The sequence below is a fragment of the Cryptotermes secundus genome, unplaced genomic scaffold, assembly GCF_002891405.2.
Source record: "Cryptotermes secundus unplaced genomic scaffold, Csec_1.0 scaffold483, whole genome shotgun sequence".
In the NCBI taxonomy this organism is placed as follows: domain Eukaryota; kingdom Metazoa; phylum Arthropoda; class Insecta; order Blattodea; family Kalotermitidae; genus Cryptotermes; species Cryptotermes secundus.
In genome coordinates, this window is record NW_019744115.1 from 440,517 (window position 1) to 464,824 (window position 24,308).

A 24,308-nucleotide genomic window follows, 5' to 3' on the forward strand; every position below is an offset into this window, starting at 1 on the left:
AACCTCTATGATGAGGGATAAGGAGAGAGCAAGCCATGGCCACACACAACCATGAAGATAATACCCTGGGCTGATTACACAGCACAACAAATTTTCACACATTTTCCATTACGTACCACGCGGCGCTGCAGCCCTGGGTGAGCCTTGGCCTCCCCTACAATCAGTCTCCACAACCAATGCATGCTGTCATAGGAATGGACCCCAGCCTGATGACCCGAGGCTGATTGTTAAGTTTATAAACAAAATTCTTTTTACAGAATGAGGTTGTTAGCCTCATGCCCAACCCCTAACCTGGAGGACCAGGATTTTTCTCTTAGTCTGGACTCTGCTCTTTGACTTCTCCGACATGGGTGACTACCGGTAGTTAATCTACCGCCAGCATAGCTCTCTAGGTCACAGAGTCACGCAAGCCCCACCACCACGACAAGGTGGAGACACTTTTGGGGAACATTTTTCATTACATGTTCGAAACAGGATGTCTTTGAAAAATCAGGTAATCTGACCAGAGAAATTAGATTAATTAGTATTTATCATGCACAGGTCTTATGTAGTCTTATGTAAGACATACGAAGGTATATGACACTCGTTGCGTAATTTGAAGTTATTTAAATGAGACTACATTTAATCACTAACGAAACATTTTCTTATATCGTGTATCATCAGAATTATAATAAAAAATAGGAAAGTGAATGAGACGCAATAATTAGGCCAGAAATTCAAGGCGTAAAATTGTGACGTGATGAAAAATTTGTGCTCCCAAATTTGGAATCATCATTTGTGAAGTAATTTAAAAAGATACTTTTTGTTTACGTTGCCTTTAGTTCCTCTGTGACTACCACAGTTTAGCAAATTTAAGTTACCTGCAGCCTGGTCCATCATAATTTGCCCTCTTGAACTATCGTTGTGTGGAGATTAAATCAAAGGGGGCTAAGATGTGTAGGACTTCGCACGGCGGAAACAAGAGGCGCATAGAAGATTTTGGCTGGAAAATTTGAACGGAAGAGACAGTTTGGAAGATTAGGCGTAGATTCGGAGAACAGTATCAAAATACGAATACGTGGTGGATGCAACTGGATTCGCGTATTTCAGGATGGAGCCTCAAATGAAATGGAAAGATGGTTAATACGTGTAAATGCTGAGGATATGGAAGGAAGCGATCCGGATATATTTAAATGTAATATCCCGTACGATGATCTGGAGAGGCTAAGGGAATATATAAGAAATCTAAACCAATATCCCCCCTTGAGAATCGAATCGTGGCCCTCCGAATACAGGTCGCAAGCATTTCCATTTTATTTGCTCGGTGCCTGGGGGAACATAAATACAGAGACCTGGTTCTCCAGGTTGGGGGGTTGGACACAATGCCCACGACCTTGCTTTGTAAAAGAATTATTGCGAAATCCGAAGAAGTGAAAACCGGGCCCAAATGTGGCAGTATCTTCTCAGGAAGGCTATGGCTCGAAAAGGGCTGTTTTACCAGATGATGATGGTAAAGTCTTGGTTTATTTAACGGTGTTGTTTTAGCTGCTTAAGTTACATTGTATCAGACGAGAGACAGCAGAGTGACGATTACAAGTAGGAGAGTGTCTGTGAGTCACAGAAAACAGAATCATGGTCAGCCTGGACCATTGCTGATTCATCTATTCTCATTGCTCGGAGATGCTGCCAGATTTCTGTGGCCCCTGTTCTTCGTCAGCATAGTTTACTTATTTGTGTTGAGCACTGTGCCTATGCATTGGGGAATACAGATATCGAATTTCAGATTTATCTTCCGTGTATGTGGAAAGGGGTAGTAACTGAGGAGAGAGATATTTCCTGTTGAAATTTCAATTATTATTAGTTTTATTGTGGTTTGCGGCGTCTAAAGAGGTCCGTTGTGGTGGGGAGCAAAGTGAATTATGGTAGCAATATTAACGATCTGGTTCGGGATCTTCTATCCACTTTGTTATGCAGCATTGCAGGGCTAATGCAATAGTGACACATGTTGCATGTAGTGGACAAAATGGTCGTTGTTGTGGCTTCCAGGCGCGCATAATCTGACTTCCGTCGTGTAATGCAGGTCGTTGAGTACGGCCTCAGGCTTCCATCGGTCCGAAACTAATTCTACTGAATGATTCCCCGCCGGACCTACAAATTGGATAAGAGGCTTGGTAGGTCCCAGAGCAAATCTGGACACAGTGATGATGAAAAACAAATCCCTGTTCCATGAAATGAATTGAACGCCGCCCGTGTGACCTGTAACCAGTCCCTTTGCTGGCCAGCTATATCGCCCTGTAATAATTTGAATTATGCTACATTATTCACTGTAGGTCAGTAGGATACGAGGAACCTCAGTGTGAAAGGCCGCGCCATAGCTCAAGCGGTTAGTCGCTGGCTGGGTTCGATCCCGGGTCTGGTCAAGTGGGATTTGTGATGGACAAAGTGGTGCTGGGGCGGGTTTTCTCCGGGGACTTCGGTTTCCCCTTCCAATCTTCATTCCATCAAATTCTCCATCATCATAATCACCCGGGGCCAATCAGTGGCCGCCGAGCCGAGTGGACCCAGTTCGACTCCACCCTCCACTAAGCGAATTAAAAATTAAAATTAACCTCAGTGTTGAGAGGTTAACCTAAATTGTATCCCTCTTGAAATGGAGGAACGAAATGCAGTGCAAAACGGTTTACTTCAAAGTACAGTAGAACTCTGATTATCCTAAATAATTAGTGGCAAAGGTGTTTCTGTTAATGACAATTTCATATTATTATCGCTCTACAGCCNCTCTACAGCCCTTTGTTGAGCCTTAGCCTCTTTTCAGTTTCTTGATCTTATACACAGTCGGTAGGACTCTTTGGACGGGCGGGATTAGCACGTCGCAAGGCCGCTGCCTTCACACAGAACAATAGAAACACAGAGTAAACACACACCATATAGACACCCATGCTTTGAGTGGGATTCGAGCCCAAGATCCCAGCGTTCGAGCGAGCGAAGACAGACCTCGCGGCCACTATGATCGGCGAAAAATTCATATAATTGGATTAAATTCGTATCCACGTAAAGCACTGTTATGACGTACTGTACTATTACGTATAATAACTAAAAATAAGAAACTTTTGAAACAGGCGAATCACGAAGAATTAATAAGTGTAATTATAAATTAACATTTAGAACACTGTGTACTTGAAAATGTCTAGCAATGATGTTGACATCATGAGGTTGCACCAGAAGCCCGTGTGTCCAGTTCAGATTCAATCAGCCCTAGTTTCTTGAACCTTCCTAAAGACGTATTCTGAAACAACTATTTTCTGATATTCTTATTGGGGCGAGACTGAGTCCTCTTGGTACACCGGCCACTATTGTCCTATTGTACCAGCCCCAGATGATAGACGATCACAAGTGTGGAGCAGTCGGTGGAATGAGAATTGACAAGGGATACCGAAATACTCGGAGAAAACCTGCCCAAGTGCCACTTTATTCACCACAAATCCCATATGACCTGAGCCGGGCTCGAACACTGGCCACCGCGATGGGAAGCCAGGGACTAAGCGCCTGAGCTATGGCGCGGCCAATCTGAAACAAAGTTGAAAGAGAATGAAGATAAAGCATCTCCTTGTCTCAGTAAACTCTGAACAGGAAATGTATCAGAGGATTGATTACGTACACGGTCTGTGCCATAGGTTACTTTCAGAGTACGAAGTGTGCTTTTTGTAGTGTAGATGGCTCTGCAGTCATAGACGATAGAGAACACTGTCGTATGCAGAATTGGAAGAGAAACGCGCGTGGAAATTGTTTGCTTTTCACAGTTTCTGTTCCGGCACTTATCCCGCTTTAGTTCTAAACTAGGTTCGTGTATCTGATAAATGCTCAATGTGATCTCCTTTGGAACTTTAATGAAGTATAAATTGTGATTTTTGAGAGAAAGATGTGGTGGTGGTGGGTGGTTTCTGTGCCCGCTTTATATTGGTTTGATATGCCGCAGAGTTTCAAGCGCTGTGTCAGTCGGTATGGCTGTCCTACGTGCTAGAGTAAAGAGAGACCTCTAGTGTGTCCTGTTTCCGCTTATAACTCCTCAGCAGATTAGCGAATTGATCCTTTCCGTGCTGGAATTTTGGAGAGAAACACGTTACAACAATCGTTCGCCAATTGCAGTGTCCCCAAATACGGATTTCAAGTATCCACGGATCTCCATTTGTAACCATGTTTGTTTGCCGCGGTGTTTGATTTATTGTTTCCGTGGGTTTCAATTTGTGCACTTATGGAAACAAATAGGTGACTTCCCGATATATGGGAGCCGGACTCTAACGGCTTTCTAAACCAGTTCGTTATCAACCATAATACTGTGGTAGTGCGTCTCTTTGTGGAACTTCTTATACTTTGTGCCTAATATTGTTGTTTATTTAGTGATATGATACATCTGTGTTAGGGTTTGATGGGTATCAACATTTCCGCAGTTCCCCTAACCTCCATTTTCCCACAAGGCCTTGTTCTTGCCAATCACGGTATGTTACAGGGACATAACACCGAGCAGTTGGCGGGAAGTCACTCTATTTTTATTTGTGTATATAGTGCAAACATGTCAACAGATGGCAGAGCTGTTTCTCTTCACTCAGAAATTCATACACTGAGGAAATTACAAGGAAGAAATACCAGTATCATAGCAATGCGATTTGTTCTTAATATCGAAGGTGAGAATAAAATCTTTCTAGTGGTTTTGGTGTACGACGCGCCATCACATCTTATAATTCCCGGGCACCGACAGTGTCATCGCGGTGATTCTTCTGACATTAAAAATGGGAAAATTCTGATGGATATTTTGCTTATAATATTGTCATTCATCCATATATTCATTATTATTTTGAATATGAGTAAAAATAATTTAATGGTAATACTCTTACTTCTTTCCAAGCGTAATGATAAAAGAAATGAAATTTTGGAATTCCTGTGCCTCCCATATATTGCTTTTAGTTTTACTGTGCCCATGTCTCGAGGTTTGCCTGATGACAAGGCCATACATGGACTTGTATCTATTATGTAGTGTCTTTAAACAACACATCTATTAATCATTTACATGGACCGTAATCCCGAAATAGCACTGCATCTACAGAATAGTCTGAAACATAAATGTGACATCGAGGTTCTCCACTTCAGTTATTATGAAAGCGTTGATGCAGTGAATGAATTTTGCAGACACTCACACTGCGTATTTCATTGGAAAGTGAGTGGGGGGAGGGCGCTCTTGCATGTGCTATGTATCGCTCAGTACTGACGTTAATGCATTTTTCGCTTGTCAGTCAGTCCTGGTGACAGTACTCTGTCCCTTTACAAACCACGCAATTTGTTCGACGAGCGTCACGTAACTGCATTAAAATTGTGCTCATAGCATAGCGCCTGCCTGGTGTTTGGGAGGTAGTCTACCGTTTCGAATCTCACAGTGGGCCCCACCTATTCTGAGTTTTTTTTTTTATAATATAATTTATTACTTTGAGCTTCACATCCTGTCCAGTGATTGAAGTACAGTATCATAGGTTTGATTTTTTTTAGTCTACTTTCGTTATTGTCACGTATCACAGTGACTATAGACGGGACTTTGGATTGGTAATTGGATTTATTGGATACTTACAGGTCGTAACTACAAATAATTGTAGAATTGTTACTGATTTTCACACTACAAGGCACTCCACGCTACTCTCTTCAGTCTGTCTCCACTGGTCTTCATGAATTTATAACACAGGAACTATAAAAATTTCCCTAAATCACACATTACCAATATCACAACACACACAAAGTCTTCAAATCACACGTTAAATCTTCACAGGTTTACTTCCTGTACTCGAACTTACTGCTTGCTTGCTTGTTCGCGTTCTTCTGCCACTACTATTACTCGTAATTGTTGGTACTCCTCCAGCTTACTGCTATCCTCTTGTTTGCTTGCTTCTGTCGCTATTAAACAAACAAAATAAACTCCGTGGTTTTTAGTCCGCAAGCGAACTATACCGACCGAGTGACCGCCGCTTGTCGGCGAAGTTAGTGCCAACTTTAGCGGATAGAGGGTGTCGCGTTGTCAGCGCAACGAATACCCACGGCCGTTAATTTCGGTTTTTTAGACCGGAGCCGCTGTTTCTTTGAAATAGCTCCTAAAATATCCTCACGAGGCTGAGTGTGCCACGTTCCAGATCCAATACTCCTTAAAAAAAAAACTGGTAGCGCCAGGAATCAAACCCAGACCTCTGGATCTGTAGCTAGAAACTCTGACCACTAGACCACAGAGGCGGTCTCTTCTGTCGCTACTACTCACTCGTAACTGCCGGAACGAATTCTGTCACTTTTACTTAATTATTCGCGTAACAGACATGGAACTGCAGTAAACATATATCACGTGATCGCTATCCAGTCTATTGGCGCGTCGGTCGGATTTACAGAAAACACAGCTTCCTCTTTTCTTGCGTGTTGGACCGTTTTTACAGAGCTGTTGCCTGGCAACGCTTTGATCACATCCGTTCCATTATTTTGAAAGAATGAAAGTAGGCTTATACGATTACCATACTGTCTGTGTATCCCCCTTATTTACATTTGAATAGCTGAACCCATCTTTATGAAACTTGGTATGTACAGTATATGATGGCACCTGTGCGCATCTCAAAGGCATACTACATAAATACCTTCCATCAATCTGTGAGTTTATATGATGATTTCCCCTATCGTTGCTAGGCAACGAATACACGCGCAACAATAGAGAAATTATTGGAGGCGTCTTTTTCTGTGCGGTCCATGTTGTAGCAAGGAAAATAGGCGATTAGTTCTTCCCAGAGCTTCTTGAAATATACAACGGTTGGATAAAAAGTAGTGGCAGCACTGCTGTAACATGAAAGATGTGCGTCAGGTGGCACTAGCGCCGTCTGTAGCTGATAGCAGAAGTTCAGTTGAAGTTGTGCATTGAGCGGCTCTGGCTGTGTTTCATTGAGTTGCTTTGTGCATCGTCTTGAAGTTCAGGAGCCCAGTTCAAGCACCCTAACAACATGTTTACGAAACAAGAACAACGCTCCAGGATAAAAATTGAATTTGCACGAGGTCGTAGTGCACAAAACTGTTATCAGGGACTGCGAGAAGCATGTGGTGATGCTGCTTTGCCATATCGCACAGTGGCACGATGGGTGAAATTGTTCCGTGAAGGGAGGAATGCCATTGAGGACACCCTCGTTCAGGACGACCCCATGTTGACAACCACACAAATCAGCTCCCTGCTTCTTTGCTGGATGTCAATCTTCGAAGGGTTGCGAGGGAGTTAGCTGCTGAGGTAGGCGTATGTCACAAAACCGTGCTCAACATTCTGCACGGTATTCTTGGATACCGCAAAATTGCAGCGCGTTGGGTACCCAATACAATGTCCGAGGTGCAACAGTGGCAACGTTATGCAATTGCACAGGACTTGTTGGACCGGCACCAGAAGGAAGGTGTCGACTTCCTTGGAAGGATCGTCACTCTGGACGAAACTTCGGCTCGCTCTTACGAACCGCACTTGAGGCGACAATCAAATTAATGGAAGCATCCTGGCTCTCCTCGTCCAAAGAGAGTGCGCCCTACACAGAGTAATGTGAAGGCGATGTTCACTGGGGCATGTGACATTGATGGAGTGATACTGCACCACTGTACCTCAACGACAGACAGTAAACGCTGCTTACTACTGCGATTTTGTGCATAATCATCTTCGTCCAGCACTCAGGAGAAAGTGACGACACTTACTGGCAACGAACCGCACCATCCTTCATGAAAATGCAAGGGCTCATACTGCGGACGCTGTCAAGGATCTCCTTCGCCTCTGACGATGGGGATACTGCAACATCCGCCATACTCACCCGATATGAGTCCGTGCGATTATGATCTCTTTGCCAAAATGAAAGAACCACTGCGAGGGACACGTTGCAACACAAGAGAGGAGATTATTCCTGCTGTAAGGCGATCACTGCTGGACATCAACAGAAGTGGATGCGCTGAGGGTGTACGACGCCTTCCACAATATGGCAGAAGGTGGTACGCATGGGGGTCGAATATATTGAAGGAATGTAAGTGTGTTTACCTCAGGTAATAAAGTCATTTCAGAACTGTAGAGGTGTTGCCACTACTTTTTATCCGACCCTTGTATTTTAATCTCGGTTTCTGATACTAAGGGGAACAACACGCACTATGCACTGTTTGAGAACAAAGTGATAAGGAGGATCTGAGATGAATAAAGCAAAGAAGGTGCATGATGAAGAACGTCATAATTTGAACCCTTCACCTGTTAGGGCGTTTACATCAAGGAAAATGATATGAGTAAAATACTTAGTAAGTATGGTGAGAAATGAGAAATGCATACTACAGTTTGGTCGGGAAACTTTAGTGACACGGATGTACACCGAAAAGCGATATTGAAACGAATCTTATATAAACACGACACGAAAGTGCGGAGTGGAATCAGCTTGCTCAAGATTGGATCCAGTGGAAAGGTTTTGACAGCACGGTAATTACTCATGTGGTTCCCTGAAAGCAAGGATTATCTTGACTGTACTGTGGACCACAACTTTGCGAGGAAGACGGTGTGACGTACATTTAGTTATAAACTACCGCTCATTATTCCTGTCGTCTCGAAGGACTGTCTTTCGATACGCCATCACTGCTGTCGGGAACTGAAAGATAAAGTATTCCGTCCTTTCTTATTAAGTTAATTCGCGCAAGGCACGATAGCCTGGACATGAGAGAATGCGCAATTCTTCAAATGGTCTTTGCTGCAATTTTCTGTTTTGAAAATGCATAGCTAGAGCGCTGACGGCGACTGCGTTCGCACTGCCACGGTAGTGGCCGTAGTAGCGACACATGCTCTAAGAGCAAGCAATACATCTCAATGTAACCAAGAAAATGCTCAAAACAGTTCTGTTCAACTTGACTGATCCGGCATTCAGTATTAGATGAACAAAGTGGGTTTGTCCTATTATGATAGCAGATTTGCGTTTTCGAGAGAAATTGGAGTGTTTTAAAAGCGGTTTACCCTTGAATTTATGAACATAATATGAAAGTCTATCTTTGTGAAAGGGATATTTGAGAATAAAAGCCAATTCTATTTTCAAAGTGTATTATGAAATAAAAAAGAGGCGAGAATAATGGAAATAGGGAGGGGAGAAAATAAAATGAGTATAAGAAGTTGAAAAGAGCGCAGTAAAACGGAATGAAAGCCATAATACCCGAGTGGTAACGGACCGGAAGAATCTAATTTGATTTGCATACAATAATACGATGGCCCCTGAGGCCCCAGGGATGCACAGGCGCTTCACCGTGTCCCAAAGAATGTCGGCCAACGAAACATCTCTAAATTTGTCCGCAATACTGGAAACCTAAACTTTTAACTGTGATATTCTTCCTGCCACATTGATACTTGTTCTGTTAGGATATTTACATATTATTTCACTCTGCTGCAAGGCGGAAAGTTACGGGTTCGATTCCCGATGAGGTCTTTGAAATTTTCGATTAACCTAATCCTTCCAGCCGCGCTATGGCCCTGGGATCGACTCAGCTTCTATCAGAAATAAGTATCGGGAATCTTCCTGGGGATAAAGGGCAGCCGGCGATTAAGGCTGACGTCACTGCCATCTGTGGGCCTATTTTCTAGATCAGGCATGTTGAACGCGTCGATCGCGGGACGATTTTTAGTCCATCTCATAGGCCTATAAGGAAATTATGCGTGAAAAGCATGTAAATTTACTTGTAATGTAATATGATTATATTAAGATTTTGGAGGGAAAATACGTATTAAAGTAGTCTGTACTTTCAATGTATGTTGCTTTTACAACAAACATCATGTGTCGTTTTATTTTTACCAATATTTTTACTTAAAGCGAGGTACGACCATAGGAGGGGGTGGTAATCACTGGCAGTTTTGACATTAAAAAGTCGATCACAACCTGTTTGAAATTGGACATGCCTGCGCTAGAGAATGTGGCGGTCTGAACGTCTCACAACTCTATGGACCGCCACGGCCTGTTACAGGGATAGCTTTACGTCTTTTTTATATTATATATTGCATTTTTTGGTTATTTAATGGTGCTTTGAATTGTTGAGTTCATCTACGTCGTATGATAGATGGTTAATGAATTGTGAACTGCGTAAAAGGGAAGCTGGTGGATAAAACCAACGACAGTTCGGAAATTTAGAGGAAGGGGAACGTCCTCCGTTGGAAGTCGCTACCAAGCAACGGCTAGTGGAGACTGTAACAGACTGAGAAGACCTAGTGTAATCTAGAGTGATTTGTGAAATGTGTAGAACTGTGAGAACATAATCCTCACTTGTCGTTACGAGTTCTAAGAGTTCAGTAAATCCGATTGTCAATCCAAACCCCCTCTGTATTGACTCTATCACGTGGAAACATAATAAATATATTTAAGATTCACTCTATTTTCTGCAATGGACCAGTTATTTATAAGATGAACAGTTTTTTTAGAGATTGGCTTAAGTTCGAGTTAGATTTAGCGAGACGTAGAAGCTCAATCAAGATCAAATTACGCTGACAAGTTTTAAATATATATTGCCACGTGTACGGGGGTACGCGTAACGAAAATAGCGGGTTCCGGATCGGATGATTGGATTTATTAGCACTTCGGTTACAAGTTCTTAATCAGAGCCAGTTATAACGCTATCGATATTCTGCACACTTTGAGTTCACCGGTGCACACGCACTAGAGCTCTCAGGCTTTAGTCGTCATTCTCGTCCTTGTAATCTAAACCACGTTGCAGCGCCGAATGTCTTCAANTACTATGAATTCTTGTTATATCGTCTTCAGTCACTCTGTACTCCTCTGTCCTAACCTGTACTCAATTAATCTTCACAATTCACTAAGGACACGCTCCATTCTCGTCCTTGTAATCTAAACCACGTTGCAGCGCCGAATGTCTTCAAGATAACTCCTCGGCACGAACCACGCACATAAAACACATATCACGTGTTCAATATTCGGACAGTCCCGCTGACTGGACCTACAGAAAACACATCACGTGACCCCTACCAAGCTCGTTCATTGGCACGCTGACTGTGCCTGACAACAAGCTATAACATTCGTCCTGTGGTTGCGTGAGTGTATCGTGGAGTGCTTATCGAGCCGTTGCCTACCAATGTTTTGACAAAATCCGTTACAGTACTCTTATCTTAATTCCTTCAGTAGTTCTGTAGATGAAGCATGCGGGCAGACAAACTTACAATAACGGCATCCAAGGCTTTCCTTCACTTTGTTCATTTAATGCAAAGAAACATGCCTACTTGGAATTTTAAATGCAATCGGAAGCAAAACGCAAAATCATCCGATGTCACATAACACGATATGTGATATTACATATACTACTTTTATGCAAATGGGGGCCGTCAATATAATTTTTACCAAGTCGGGTTAAAGTCTTATCGTCAGCTCAGTTCACTACCATCGCTCTAAACTAGTCGTGGCATGCCAAAATAGAATTACGGAAGAAACCGCGACGTGCAGTGTACAGTGTAACTCCATCGCTATGAAAAGGAAACGTTGTTTTATTTGGAATTTTTGTATAATATGACTTAATTGCCGCGCCATAACTCAAGCGGTTAGTCGCTGGTTTCCCACCGCGGCGGCCCGGGTTCGATCCAGGGTCTGGTCAAGTGGGATTTGTGGTGGACAAAGTGACCCTGGAGCAGGTTTTCTCCGAGTACTTCGGTTTCCCCTGCCAATCTTCATTCCACCAATTTCTCCACAATCACCCTCACCTATCATCTGGGGCTGGTACAATAGGCCAGAAGTGGCCGCTGTAGAAGGGACTTAGTCCCACCCCACTAGCAATAAAGAAAACAATATGACTAAAACATACCACGAATTTCGACACTATGTGACAATCATACACGTACAGAATTAGTAAGGAATTAAATTTAAATTGTATTAGTTGATAACGAGTGCCTGCGTTTCAAATATCGCTACTATCTTGTAGTCTGTAAAGAATACATTTCAAATTGATATTTAATGTGATATTAATATTCCCATAAAATCGCATTTGCTTCCCACAAGGCTAGAGATATATGTAACCTAGGTCTGTTGGATATAGGCTTATATACGTCGTTATAAAATGTGAACTTTTCCCATTGCTTTGTATGTGTGTGAAGATGATCTCATTCTTAAAGCGAAGAAAGATCACTTTAAAATAGTTGAAAAGTAAGTGCTCAGAAAAATGTTTTGACGTAACAAATGTGAGTTAAAAGGGAAATTTAGGCCAGCCTCTGTCTTATTACATAAAGAGGAACTTCGCGATATGTATAGATCACCTAGTACTGACAGAGAAGTGAAATGATCTCAGAGGCTACAATGGGCTGGGCATGTAAATCAGATGGTGGAGACAAGACATTCATGCAAAATATTGTGGGGAAACCACTTAGAAATTTGCCCTTTGGAAACCGTTGAACGATTTCCGAGGACAGTGTTAAGGTAGGTTATGAGGCTGGGAGTTGCCTGTAACTGGTTCTGTATCCTGTCTAGTGGAGGGATTTAATATTGTGGCGTGCCGCCAGAAAGTCGGAATGGTTGAGATCAGGGTTGCTTTCCTAAGCAACGAGCGACGTTCCCGTTACAGCAGCTAGGAATCAGAACGCATCCATTGCTATACATCAGCTAGCAGTATCCAAGCAACGAATTTTTCGTTGCGTAACAGCGGGCGGAATTAACACTTCGACAATGTATTCCCTATTCAGTCCGAGGGCAAGTTATAACAGTCCAACGTCGGCCAGAGACCAGCAGAGTTTGTATTCAACTAGAAGAGGAGAGTTCTTATCCGACTAGAGCAGAAGTGTTGTAACATTGGAGAAGAGACGTCTAAAGATCGTTATAAGCGGAGGTTAACTGTCAGTGTGAGTGTAAGAGTGACTGTCCAATAAATATTCCTTCAAATCCGAGAACCCACACAATTTCTTGTCGTGTTGCCTAGCAAACACGCGACAATTTTAGTCTAACCACATTGAAGCGTCTTCTAGTATCAGACAGTCCGATGTTGCTGTTGCTGTTATTGTATTGTGATGGTGGTAGTAGTAGTAGTAGTAGTAGTAGTAGTAGTAGTAGTAGCAGCAGCAGTATAAGTAGTAGTATATGTAACAGCAGTATTAGTACAGGTGGTGATAGTGGTGGTGGTAGTAGTAGTAGTAGTAGTAGTAGTAGTAGTAGCAGTAGCAGTGGTAGTGGTAACAGCAGCAACACTCACCATGTCCCTATACAATAATTTAATCCTTCCGAGCACTTGATTTCAAATAAATGTGTACTTTAATCGTTGGTGTTTGATACTTGAGTTGTGAAACTGACGATGCCTAGTTTGTACACCCTTGACCTGCCTAATAAGAGTAAGGAAGGAACCCTTGCGCGCTCTGAGGGAAGGGGAGACGAGGTTAGGCCACGGCTTTTCCGGCCGCTCATTCAAACAGTTTAATCCAGGCTTCTGATAATAAGAATGAAGCGGTAATAGAAAACTGAGCATGTGGAGCGAAGAATTCCAGAGGGGTATTACGACCCATACATTTCGCGGAGCAGCAGGCTGGAATTACGGTACAGGGTGACTTGACGTCTCTGTTTCCGGGCAGACTGTGCCAATTGTCGCTACACCCTGGCTAAGAGACTGTGCCATCACAGACTTCCAGTAATACTTGAACGATCAGTCGAAGTGTGAGCATTTAAAAGGTTTGGATGTGGGGAGCCAAGGACAGCCGATAAAGGGAGGTGTCGTAGTCAGCACCGTGGTGTGTGGGTGCGGGCGTGTCGTAAGAAAACAGAGACTTGCGGTACACTCCGTCACAGTGCCAAGAGGTCACACGACTGCTTCGGAATGCTACACTGACCCGGGAACCTCCTATACGTTCTGCTGAAACGACTAGTAAAACTTTCAGGTTAGCCGAATTCCTACCCAGTATCCCAAATGCTTTATTTTCAGTTCAAGTCAGACTCATCGCATGATCTAATTTTGTCGTTCTTATCATAAAAGCGTGCATTTCACTGCCATTCCGCAGAGAACTTTCATATGTCACCAACGTTTCAGCCAATAGATTGAGCTGACAAGGGGATGTCCTCCAGCTTGGGGGTTGGACGTTAGGTTAACAACTCCTCACCATAGAAGGAAGCTTGTTACGATGTGTCACAAATGACCTCGAACTGGGATGATTTGTTTGGATAAACGACCTAAGCTAAGGAAAATGGACGTGAGATTTGGTACATGGAATGTAAGAAGTATGTATAGGGCAGGTTCTCTCATGACAGTTGAAAAAAAATATATCAAAATATGAAGGGAATGAGAATCATGAATTAGGTACAAGCTTCTTCATCCATAAGGTAATCATATCAGCAGTTACGAGGGCAGAATTTGTTAGTGATAGGATGTCATACGTAATACTAAGAAGTTGCTGATGTGATATCGTTGTTCTGAGTGTTTATGCCCCAGTAGAAGATAAAATTTGTGCTATGAAGAACAGCTTCTACGAGGAACTACAACAAGTATTCGATAAGTTCCCTAAACATCACGAGAAAATTTTGTTAGGAGATTTCAATGCCAAAGTAGGAGTATAAATTTTCAGGCCATCATTTTGGAATGAGCGTTCACACGAAATTAGTAATGAATAATGATAATGGAATCAGAATAGAAAACCTTGCCACATCTAAAAATCAGACTTTCAAAAGTACAAGATTTCCACGTCGTAACATTCATAAATTTACTTAAATATTTCCTGATGGAAAGACAATCAAACTGAACATATTTTAGTAGATAGGAGACGGCTTTCGAGTATATTTTGTCAGATCGTTCAGGGCAGCAGACTGTGATACTGACTGGTGGCAAAGTTACAGAAATACTGGTGGTGACTAAATAAAAAATACACAGATTTTATACGGAGAATTTCAGTCTCATGAAGTTAAACGAGTTAGAGGATAAAAAACAATCAAAAATAGGTTAGCAGCTTTTGAAAACTTAGTCGTTGAGGTGAATATTAATAGAGCTTGGGAAACTATTGGAGAGAATAAAAGGAAATTCAGACAAAGAGAGTTTAGATTGTTCTGAACTGAAGAATCATAATATATGGTTCAGCAAAAGATGTTCAGAATTATTAGGTCAAGGAAAACAAGTTAAATTGCAATGGTTACAGGATCCAAGCGAATTAAATGGGGATAATCTGAACAATATAAGACGTGAAACCAGCAGTCATTTCAGGAAAAAAGAGGGAATATCTGAAAGACAAAATTGATGAGCTTGCAACGAACAGTAAGAAAAAGAGCATTGGAGACCTGTGTAGAAGAATAAATGACTTTAAGAGGGGTTACCACCCTAGAAGTAACTTACCCGTGTAGTAACGGATGAGAATGGTGACCAGCTTGCAGATTCCCACAACATTTTGAATAAGTGGGAGAACTATTTCTCCCAGTTATTGAATTTATATAGGGTCAGTGATGTTAGGCAGACAGAAATCCATACAGCTGAGCCGTTAATACCTGATCCTAGCCCTTTTTAGGTTGAGATTGCTATTGCAAAGTTGAAAACGTATAAATCGCCAGATAGTGATCAAATTCCGGCAGAACTAATTCGAGCAGGAGGGGAAATATTACTTTCTGTGATCCATAAGCTAATTAATTCTATTTGGAATAAGGAAAAAGTGCCCGATCAGTTGAGGGAGTTTAGTTCGCAAGAAGGGTGATAAAACTGACTGCAGTAATTACCTGTTGGATATCATTGTTATTAGTTTCATACAGAATTTTATCCATTATCCATATATATTAAATTATTGGGTATCATCAGTGTGGGTTTCGACGTAACAGATCAACTATTGATCGGATTTTTTGCATTCGACAGATGCTGGGGAACAGATTGGAATACAATGAGACAGTACATCAGCTGTTCATAGTCTTCAAGGAAACCTATGATTCAGTTAGGTGTGAAGTATTGTACAATATTCTCACAGAATTTGGGGTACCCATGAAACAAGTTAAGCTGATTAATACAGTAAAACTTGGTTATAGCAACATCGGTTTCTGCGACACCTTGTCTATTNCTACTTTTCAACTTTGCTGTAGAATATGCCATTAGGAAGGTCAGGAAAAACCAGATGGGACTGAAATTAGGTGGGACACAGCAGCTGCTGGTCTGTGCTGATGATGTGAATATACTGGGAGATAACATAGATGCCATAAAACAAAACACATAAACTTTAAGTGTTGCTAGTAAGGAGGTTGGTCTAGAAGTAAACGCAGAGAAATCTATGTTGCTGTCTCGCCACCAGAATGCAGCGAAAAATCTCGACATAGAGAGAGCTAACAGATACTTTGATAATGTGGCACAGTTAAATATTTGGGAACGACAGTAACTACTACACATAAAACTTGATCCAGGAGGAAATTAAGAGGAGATTGAACTCGGGTAATGCTTGCTACAATTCAATCCAGAACCTTTTGTCTTCTTGTCTGCTGTCTGAAAACATAAAAATTAGAATATGCAAATAACAGTTTTTCTTGTGGTTCCGTATGGTTGAGAAACGTTGTCTCTGACATTAAGGGAGGAACGCAGACTGAGGGTGTTTGAGAACAGGGTGCTGAGGATCACATTCGGATCGAAGAGAGATAAGGTGACCAAAAGTTGGAGAAAAGTACATAATGAGGAGCTTCACAATTTGTACTCTTCGTCAAGTGTAATTAGAATTATCAAGCCAAGGAGGGCGAAATGGGCAGGGTATGTAGCACGAGTGAGGGCGAAGAGGAATGCATGTAGGCTGTTGGTGGATAAGGTAGAAGGAAAGTGACCACTAGGAAGACCAAGACGTATGTGGGTGGATAATATTAAAACGGATCTTAGAGAGGTAGGATTATGTGGTTTGGACTGNAACGAAACGTATGGTAAAGTCCGTATAGGTAAGCATTTTTTGTGTGATAGTTTTCCTATCCAGAATGGTCTAAAACAAGGAGATGTTTTAACGCGGCTACTTTTCAACTTTGCTGTAGAATATGCCATTAGGAAGGTCAGGAAAAACCAGATGGGACTGAAATTAGGTGGGACACAGCAGCTGCTGGTCTGTGCTGATGATGTGAATATACTGGGAGATAACATAGATCCCACAAAACAAAACACGTAAACTTTAAATGTTGCTAGTAAGGAGGTTGGTCTAGAAGTAAACGCAGAGAAATCTATGTTGCTGTCTCGCCACCAGAATGCAGCGAAAAATCTCGACATAGAGAGAGCTAACAGATACTACTTTGATAATGTGGCACAGTTAAATATTTGGGAACGACAGTAACTACTACACATAAAACTTGGTCCAGGAGGAAATTAAGAGGAGATTGAACTCGGGTAATGCTTGCTACAATTCAATCCAGAACCTTTTGTCTTCTTGTCTGCTGTCTGAAAACATAAAAATTAGAATATGGAAATAACACTTTTTCTTGTGGTTCCGTATGGTTGAGAAACGTTGTCTCTGACATTAAGGGAGGAACGCAGACTGAGGGTGTTTGAGAACAGGGTGCTGAGGATCACATTCGGATCGAAGAGAGATGAGGTGACCAAAAGTTGGAGAAAAGTACATAATGAGGAGCTTCATAATTTGTACTCTTCGTCAAGTGTAATTAGAATTATCAAGTCAAGGAGGGCGAAATGGGCAGGACATGTAGCACGAGTGAGAGCGAAGAGGAATGCATGTAGGCTGTTGGTGGATAAGGTAGAAGGAAAGTGACCACTAGGAAGACCAAGACGTATGTGGGTGGATAATATTAAAACGGATCTTAGAGAGGTAGGATTATGTGGTTTGGACTGGATTGATTTGTCTCAGGATAGGGACCAGTGGAGGGCTCTTGTGAACACGACAGTGAGCCTTCGGTTCCATAAAATTTGGGAAATCCTTGGGTGGTTTCACAACTGGCAGCTTCTCAGGAAGGTCTTATCTCTATGTTGTCATCAGCGTTGTTCTCAGTTATAATATTCACATGTTGAGTGGTATCCTTTGTCGTCTTGTGCTTATCTTCAGTCATCGTCATTATCATTGCCAATCGCCTGCTCCCTGCTCACGAATTGTTTCTGGGCAGTCTTATCTACTGGTCGTCCAGCATTTCGTCTCCATTGTGAACCATAAGTAAGAACTGTCTTCCGTAAATATTTGGTTCCTCCTACAACGTAACACCATTTATTTCTGCATTCAGTAATTCTATCTGTATTTGTCTTATCTGACTACAAGGGACAGTATCTTCTACGAGAAGCGGTTGGTTGCTCAGCAAGTCAGAAAATGTCTTACCTTTATCGATCCTTAATAATCGTCATCGTCTTAACAAGAGCCCAGAGTGGACCTATACTGTGCCTGTTGAAACCAATCCCCATCGTCACACGATATGAATGTTTCTTCACTCAAAGTGCCTACGTTTCCCACGTAGATTTCTTATTTCTTCAGAATTAATTTTTCTTGTNGTACCTTGGGTTTCAGTCTTGCCATTGTCTTGCTGTCTCCACCCCCCGATCCCCTCGATTTGATTTGTTCCCTCTATGGCCAGTTTAATCTGTGTTTAATGACATGGCAGGAGGACACCGAGAGTGTTTTGTTTGTCACTGTGCAGAATTAAGATAGAAACAACAATCTGCTGACAGGATGGCAACGGATGCGTTGATGGCTATAACACAGATCTTCATTGTTAGCGCAACAAGCATTGTATGGAAGAAAAAGAAGAGCGAACGGCGTGCTTGGGTGGAACCAGACATGACGTACACGAGTATGGCTTTTGTGATCACCCTTTCCGCATTTGGTTTGAGATTCGAGTATTACAAATGCGGTTCCACTGTTGCAATGCTTGTTATATTCGAGCAGGTCAGAAATTATATGTCTTCCTTTTGTTTTGCTATCGAAAAGTATATGAACTCTAAGTTGTAAGAGAGGACCCCGGAGACTCTGGAAAAAGGACATTGTGACCGGTGCATGCTTTAGTTGCTTAAGATCCCGAAAATACTAATTAATTTAGTCACACAAACTGCACTCCCACCAAAACATTCCCGCATTCTGAGCACAAGTTTGCAGCAATGGAACTTCTTAAGAACGTCCACTCATTATTAATATTGTGGGGGATGGGAATGGAGTGTTGACTGGCCTGTTACCGTAGCAGTGACAGTTGCTCCGATGCTGTTACGTCACCGCTGGAAAGGCGGGGAGGTCCTGCATAGCGCAAATACGTCAGAATATATATTAAAATGTACATAACTGTAAAAATAAAATTTGAGTAAGAGATACGTTCTGTTTTTACTGCAGTGGAACTATAGATTTCGACAAAACAACCAGTGGAAAGTAAGATATAAAAGGTTGCGAATCATTGAAATTTTCAATGAAGATGAAGATAATTCATGATTATGACATAATAATAATAGTAATAATAATAATAATAATAATAATAATAATAATAATAATAAAATATATTGTCTTGTCTTGCGAATGTCATTATGTGGCCATTTAATTAATCAGATCGATCTGACAGTTGATCCTGGAGATTGTCGTGTTTTTGTCTCAAACTTGTGGGTGTAGAGAGAAGCTACAGATCATTTTGTGTGTTCTTCAGCAGATCTGATTACATATAGTCTTGGAGACACAGTGAAGTGAACTCAGTATTCTTTCCACATTTCTTACCGGAGTGTTACTTCTTGGTCACACTGTAATGTTGACAAACTTTTGAGTAACCGGTATGTGGATACGTGAGCGGGCCTTTCAAGCAGCCAGCATGGGCAGTTATTTGACATTCCAGACGACGTTGCTTTTATTTTGGGGTAGGGCCCGTTCGTTGCTTCTAATATTTTACACGAAAGTGGTTGAATATTTGTGTAAAGTAAGGCCAATCTTCACTTCTCTCCTCTGGGAATGTCTTCAAACTTGGTTATGAGCCCCTAATATCAAATGCCGTCCAATATCTCGCAAGATCGTTGAGAACCACTTGAGAATTGTGGCAATCCGACTTCCAGAGCCTCTCTTTCACTATAAACCAAGGGTTATACAGATATGGGAAGACCAATCGAAATATGGCTGTGTAGTCAGGAAAGTCTTAAATCTAATCCATGGAGGGCAGGAGATGTAGAATGCGATGGGAAAATCATGAAATGAAGGATGGTGACCGTATGTAGCATGAAATGACATAGCTAAAGCTACAAGGCGAACAGTAAAAGGAAGACCAAAGAGGCTTTGGAGAGATAATTTTGAGGCCGGTACAGGCATTAGAGTTACCTGTCCTGTGACAAGGAGAATGGGTAAGTGAAAGAGAAGATAGATGAGACTTTGTATCATGTCAGACGGTTAATTATCAGCTTCACAGATCAGAGGTCCAGATTCAGTCTAGGGTAATCCATTTGGGATTTGTGGTGGATAGGGTGCCGCTGAGATAGGTTATTCTGAAAGTTCTTCGCTTTCCCCCTGCCACTTACCATGTCATCAATGTTCCAGACACATCTGTCACCGCTCCTGGCGTGTCAGATAGTACAACCAGTAAGCACGGTATTACGGTACCAGTTGCTGTTTGACTCTTTACACACCTCACATCACTGAACTCTTGGTACAGTAGTAAACTTTTTTGTCGTTCCAGGTACGTGCGTTTATGACAGACACGTCTTAAAAGCTTCATTTAATTACAACGAAATATTAAGTGATTTGTATAAATCACGAACTCTTATGCTGCTGGTTTTTCTCCTTTACCTAACTACTTCATCAATTTGGAGGCATATAATCCGGAGTGTTTTGCCTTCAGATTTCAATAGCAAGCTTTTCATAGACATTTTAATAAAATGTAATTAAAAGTCAGCGCTTCGTAGCTATCTTTGTAAGAACTAGCCTCATTGGCTACTTGAGAGCGAATTTTGCCTCGGGTAACGATTTTAAGTTTAAGATACATGAAACCAGCAGCGCGATACACCCCGTCTACCGTATGTTGGCGTCCGGTACTGGGTGGGCCCACCTGGAGACAGACACGTACGTCAGCTTACCGTGTCCATGTTTTCGCACAACGTTCTGCCACATCACTGGCTAGAATGTTTAAATAACTTATTTGCATTTCCTTTTAGAAATGCAGAGAGTCCTTGTAACTTCGCCAGGGGCAGATCTGGGGCCCACATGGGAGTGTCAGGCTACTGTACACATAGTGGGCCCATTCCTTGTGACTGCGAGGGAAGTTCCTTTAGGTGCCTGTTTTTACCCGAGCACTAGTGTTTCACTCAGCGGGGTATTCATGAAACCCTTCAGCAGCTACCTGTTAGAACGCAGTTCGAGACTAGTGAGAAGGAAATTGCATTCCTGGGTTTTTCTTTTACCCGTATTTCCTATTCCCTTCTAATTCCGATATCCTTGGTTCTTAATTTATTTTCCCGGTGCTGATTCTGATGATCCACAGTAGCTCAGTAAGTAAAGTATCTGGTTGCTGACTGGACGCAGCCGAGGAAGAGCAACTGAGTCCACCCCGACTCTCGATTCTACCAAGCCGCCTACCCTGTGGGTACCCGAGGATCGTTCCCAGGGAGAAAGCAGCCGGTTCGTGAAGCTGGCAGTTTTCATTTGGTGCCGACGTTAAAATTAAGTGGATCTCTACTGCTATTCCCTCCTGCATTTTCATGGCGTGGTACTTAGGTACAGCAACAGTTTTCCTCGCATTTGTATGTGGTTCAGTTGACAGACGGCCCGTAGTGAATTTCATAAAAGACTAATCCTCTATTGGGGGCCGTGCCATAGTTCAAGCGGTTAGTCGCTGGCTTCCCACCGCGGCGGCCCGGGTTCGATCCCGGGTCTCGTCAAATGGGATTTGTGGTGGACAAAGTGGCGCTGGGGCAGGTTTTCTCCGAGTACTTCCGTTTCCCCTGCCAATATTCATTCCCTCAGTTGCTTCACAATCGCCCTCACCTATCATCTGGGGCTGGTACAATAGGTCAGAAATGGCCGCAGTACAAGGGACTTAGTCCCACCCCATTAGCAATAAAAAAATAATCCTCTATTGGGTTCTGCAGTGTGGCCTAACAAGTGAGGCCATGAACGGCTTGGTTTATTTGTAGTTTTTGGAATTATTTAGCAAAATCTCAACTGCGTATGTCGTAGGCTTATTGTATCCAATGGGACAATGGTTTTGAATTGTGCATAATCGCTGTTGATGTGGAAGGAAACGATTGTGTCATACTTTATGGCATTATCCCAGGACTTCTTGGAGGTACGTAGGAGAATCACGAAAAACTCCTTGAAGATACCCAACATCTGGGTTGAGAATCTCCTTGGGGACTCTTAAATACGAGGGAGTAAAACGAATCATTCAGCCTCGTGCTTCCAGCTCTTGCAACAGCAGTAACAATGACGACATCTGCAACGTAAATTTGTTTACATTCATAATACGAATTAATATTCTCATTACTGTGACGCTCAGGATCATCAGTTAAGAACATAATTTTGACACCTTATCAAAGCAGCGTGCGTCTCTCCAATATATTAATCTAGTTGCCAAATTTTATATTGAAAACTTGTATGTGTATTAATAACGAAAACAGTAATTCAGTTGAGTTCTTTATTCAATTGCTTCCTGAACCAAACAGCCAGTAGCCAAATACAGATTCAGCATGTAACAGCAGCAGCAACAACAATAACAACAACAAATCGCAGTCATAAAAAGAAGCAAGAAAATACGGATATTTTATAAGAAGCTAAATCAATTAAGGTTGTTTAAATATAAATATAAGTTTCTAAAAAAGTATCGATTTACAAACTGCGTTAGCAGCAGAAGCACATCTAGCCGAAGGACAGTGACTGGAGGAAACACTGAACCAATAAAACTGCAGAGGTTCCGAGCAGAACTCAAATGTCATCTGTTTATAGAAGTGAACATGACATTTACCGCCATTATAAAAATAAAATAATAAAATAAGTGACGACGCCTATTATACAATATTTGTACATTTTATGTATCTGATAAATTATCATGGCTACGCTGAGTATGTTCTGGCAAAGGTCTGCAGATTTCCTTTGTGTACCCTCAAGTTTATTGGAGTTCAAAATCGTCGTAGAGTCAGTCTTAGATCTGACCGAAGCAAAATACAGCATTAGAATTAACAGTATACGTTAATAATCCAGGTTAATAATACAAATATATAGAAAGAATATATAAAAAGGCAAAAAGTAAAGCTATCACTGTAACAGGCCTTGGAGGTCCATAGGGTTGTGGGGCGTCGAGGATCCCACATTTTCTATACAGTCGGCTCGCAGAGTTTGTGAGTCTTACGCGCCGGCTGCCCTATATATCCCAGGAAGATTCCTGGTACTCATTTCTGTTAGAGGACCAAGTCTACCTCAGGGACATAGTGGGGCTGGAAGGATTGGGTCAATTGAAAAATCCAGTGACCCAATCGGGAATCGAAACGGCGACCTTCCGTCTTGTAGCGTATTGCCTCAACTAACTACGTTACCGCGTGCCCCCTATCAAAAGTACATATAGCACATAAAATTACTTCAGTGCTTATACGAATTACTCTATGAACGTGTGAGGCGACTTTCATCTATCCAAAGAAGCTACTCCCATTGAGGTCCTAGCACACTAATCCGCTGATGATGCCACAACAAGAGACAGAAAGCGCGTTGCAGTTGACTTTTCGATGGATTGGAGATAACAGATGCACATATTTAAATTCGGCACCAGATGAGGGCGAATAGCCAGCTTCATCCTCCGTCCGATTTAACTCCTTGGTAAGAGACGATTTTGACGCTGTGGCAAAAATATAACTGGTGTCCTTGCCGAAAATCTAATCCTAGCCGGTCTCTGTTCTGACTGAACTATCGTGTTATTCCTTTAGGTAAACATACACAAGGAAACACATGATAATTCTTTGAGGAGTGCAACGCATTTGTCTACATACTAAATGCAGATTATTATATTTCTGGAATTAAGTGTGATAAACACTTGTTGGACAGATATTCGGAACGTAATCGACGCCACAGCGTATGTAAAATATTAAAATAACTGACTAACGCATCCAAGTCATCTAATTTACGGTGGTATGGTGCGGTGAAGCTCATTAGATATATGTATTCGTGTATACTAGCAGTTCCTCTCCCAAGCACATCTACTGCACTCTGCCTTATGTTTCGGCTTCCAATTATGAATACTGCAGTTGTAAGTAAAACTCTCCTCGCTCCAAATTACTACGTTTATCTAATTAAAATTACAACCCTCTGAATTCGATATTCTTATATTTGTTTCAGATTAAGTCCACTTCACGAATACAAAACATGAACTCGAATACGAGAGCGAAGAGACGAATACTTGTGCAGCAATATTTATTTTATATCATAAAACTGAGCTCGT

General features: G+C 41.9%; 1 protein-coding gene across 1 annotated transcript in view; it reads left to right on the plus strand.

Annotated features, from left to right (window-relative positions):
- LOC111874482 (apoptosis-stimulating of p53 protein 1-like) overlaps nt 1-24,308 on the plus strand; it is a 248,013-nt gene that overhangs the window by 86,926 nt on the left and 136,779 nt on the right. The window lies entirely within an intron of this gene.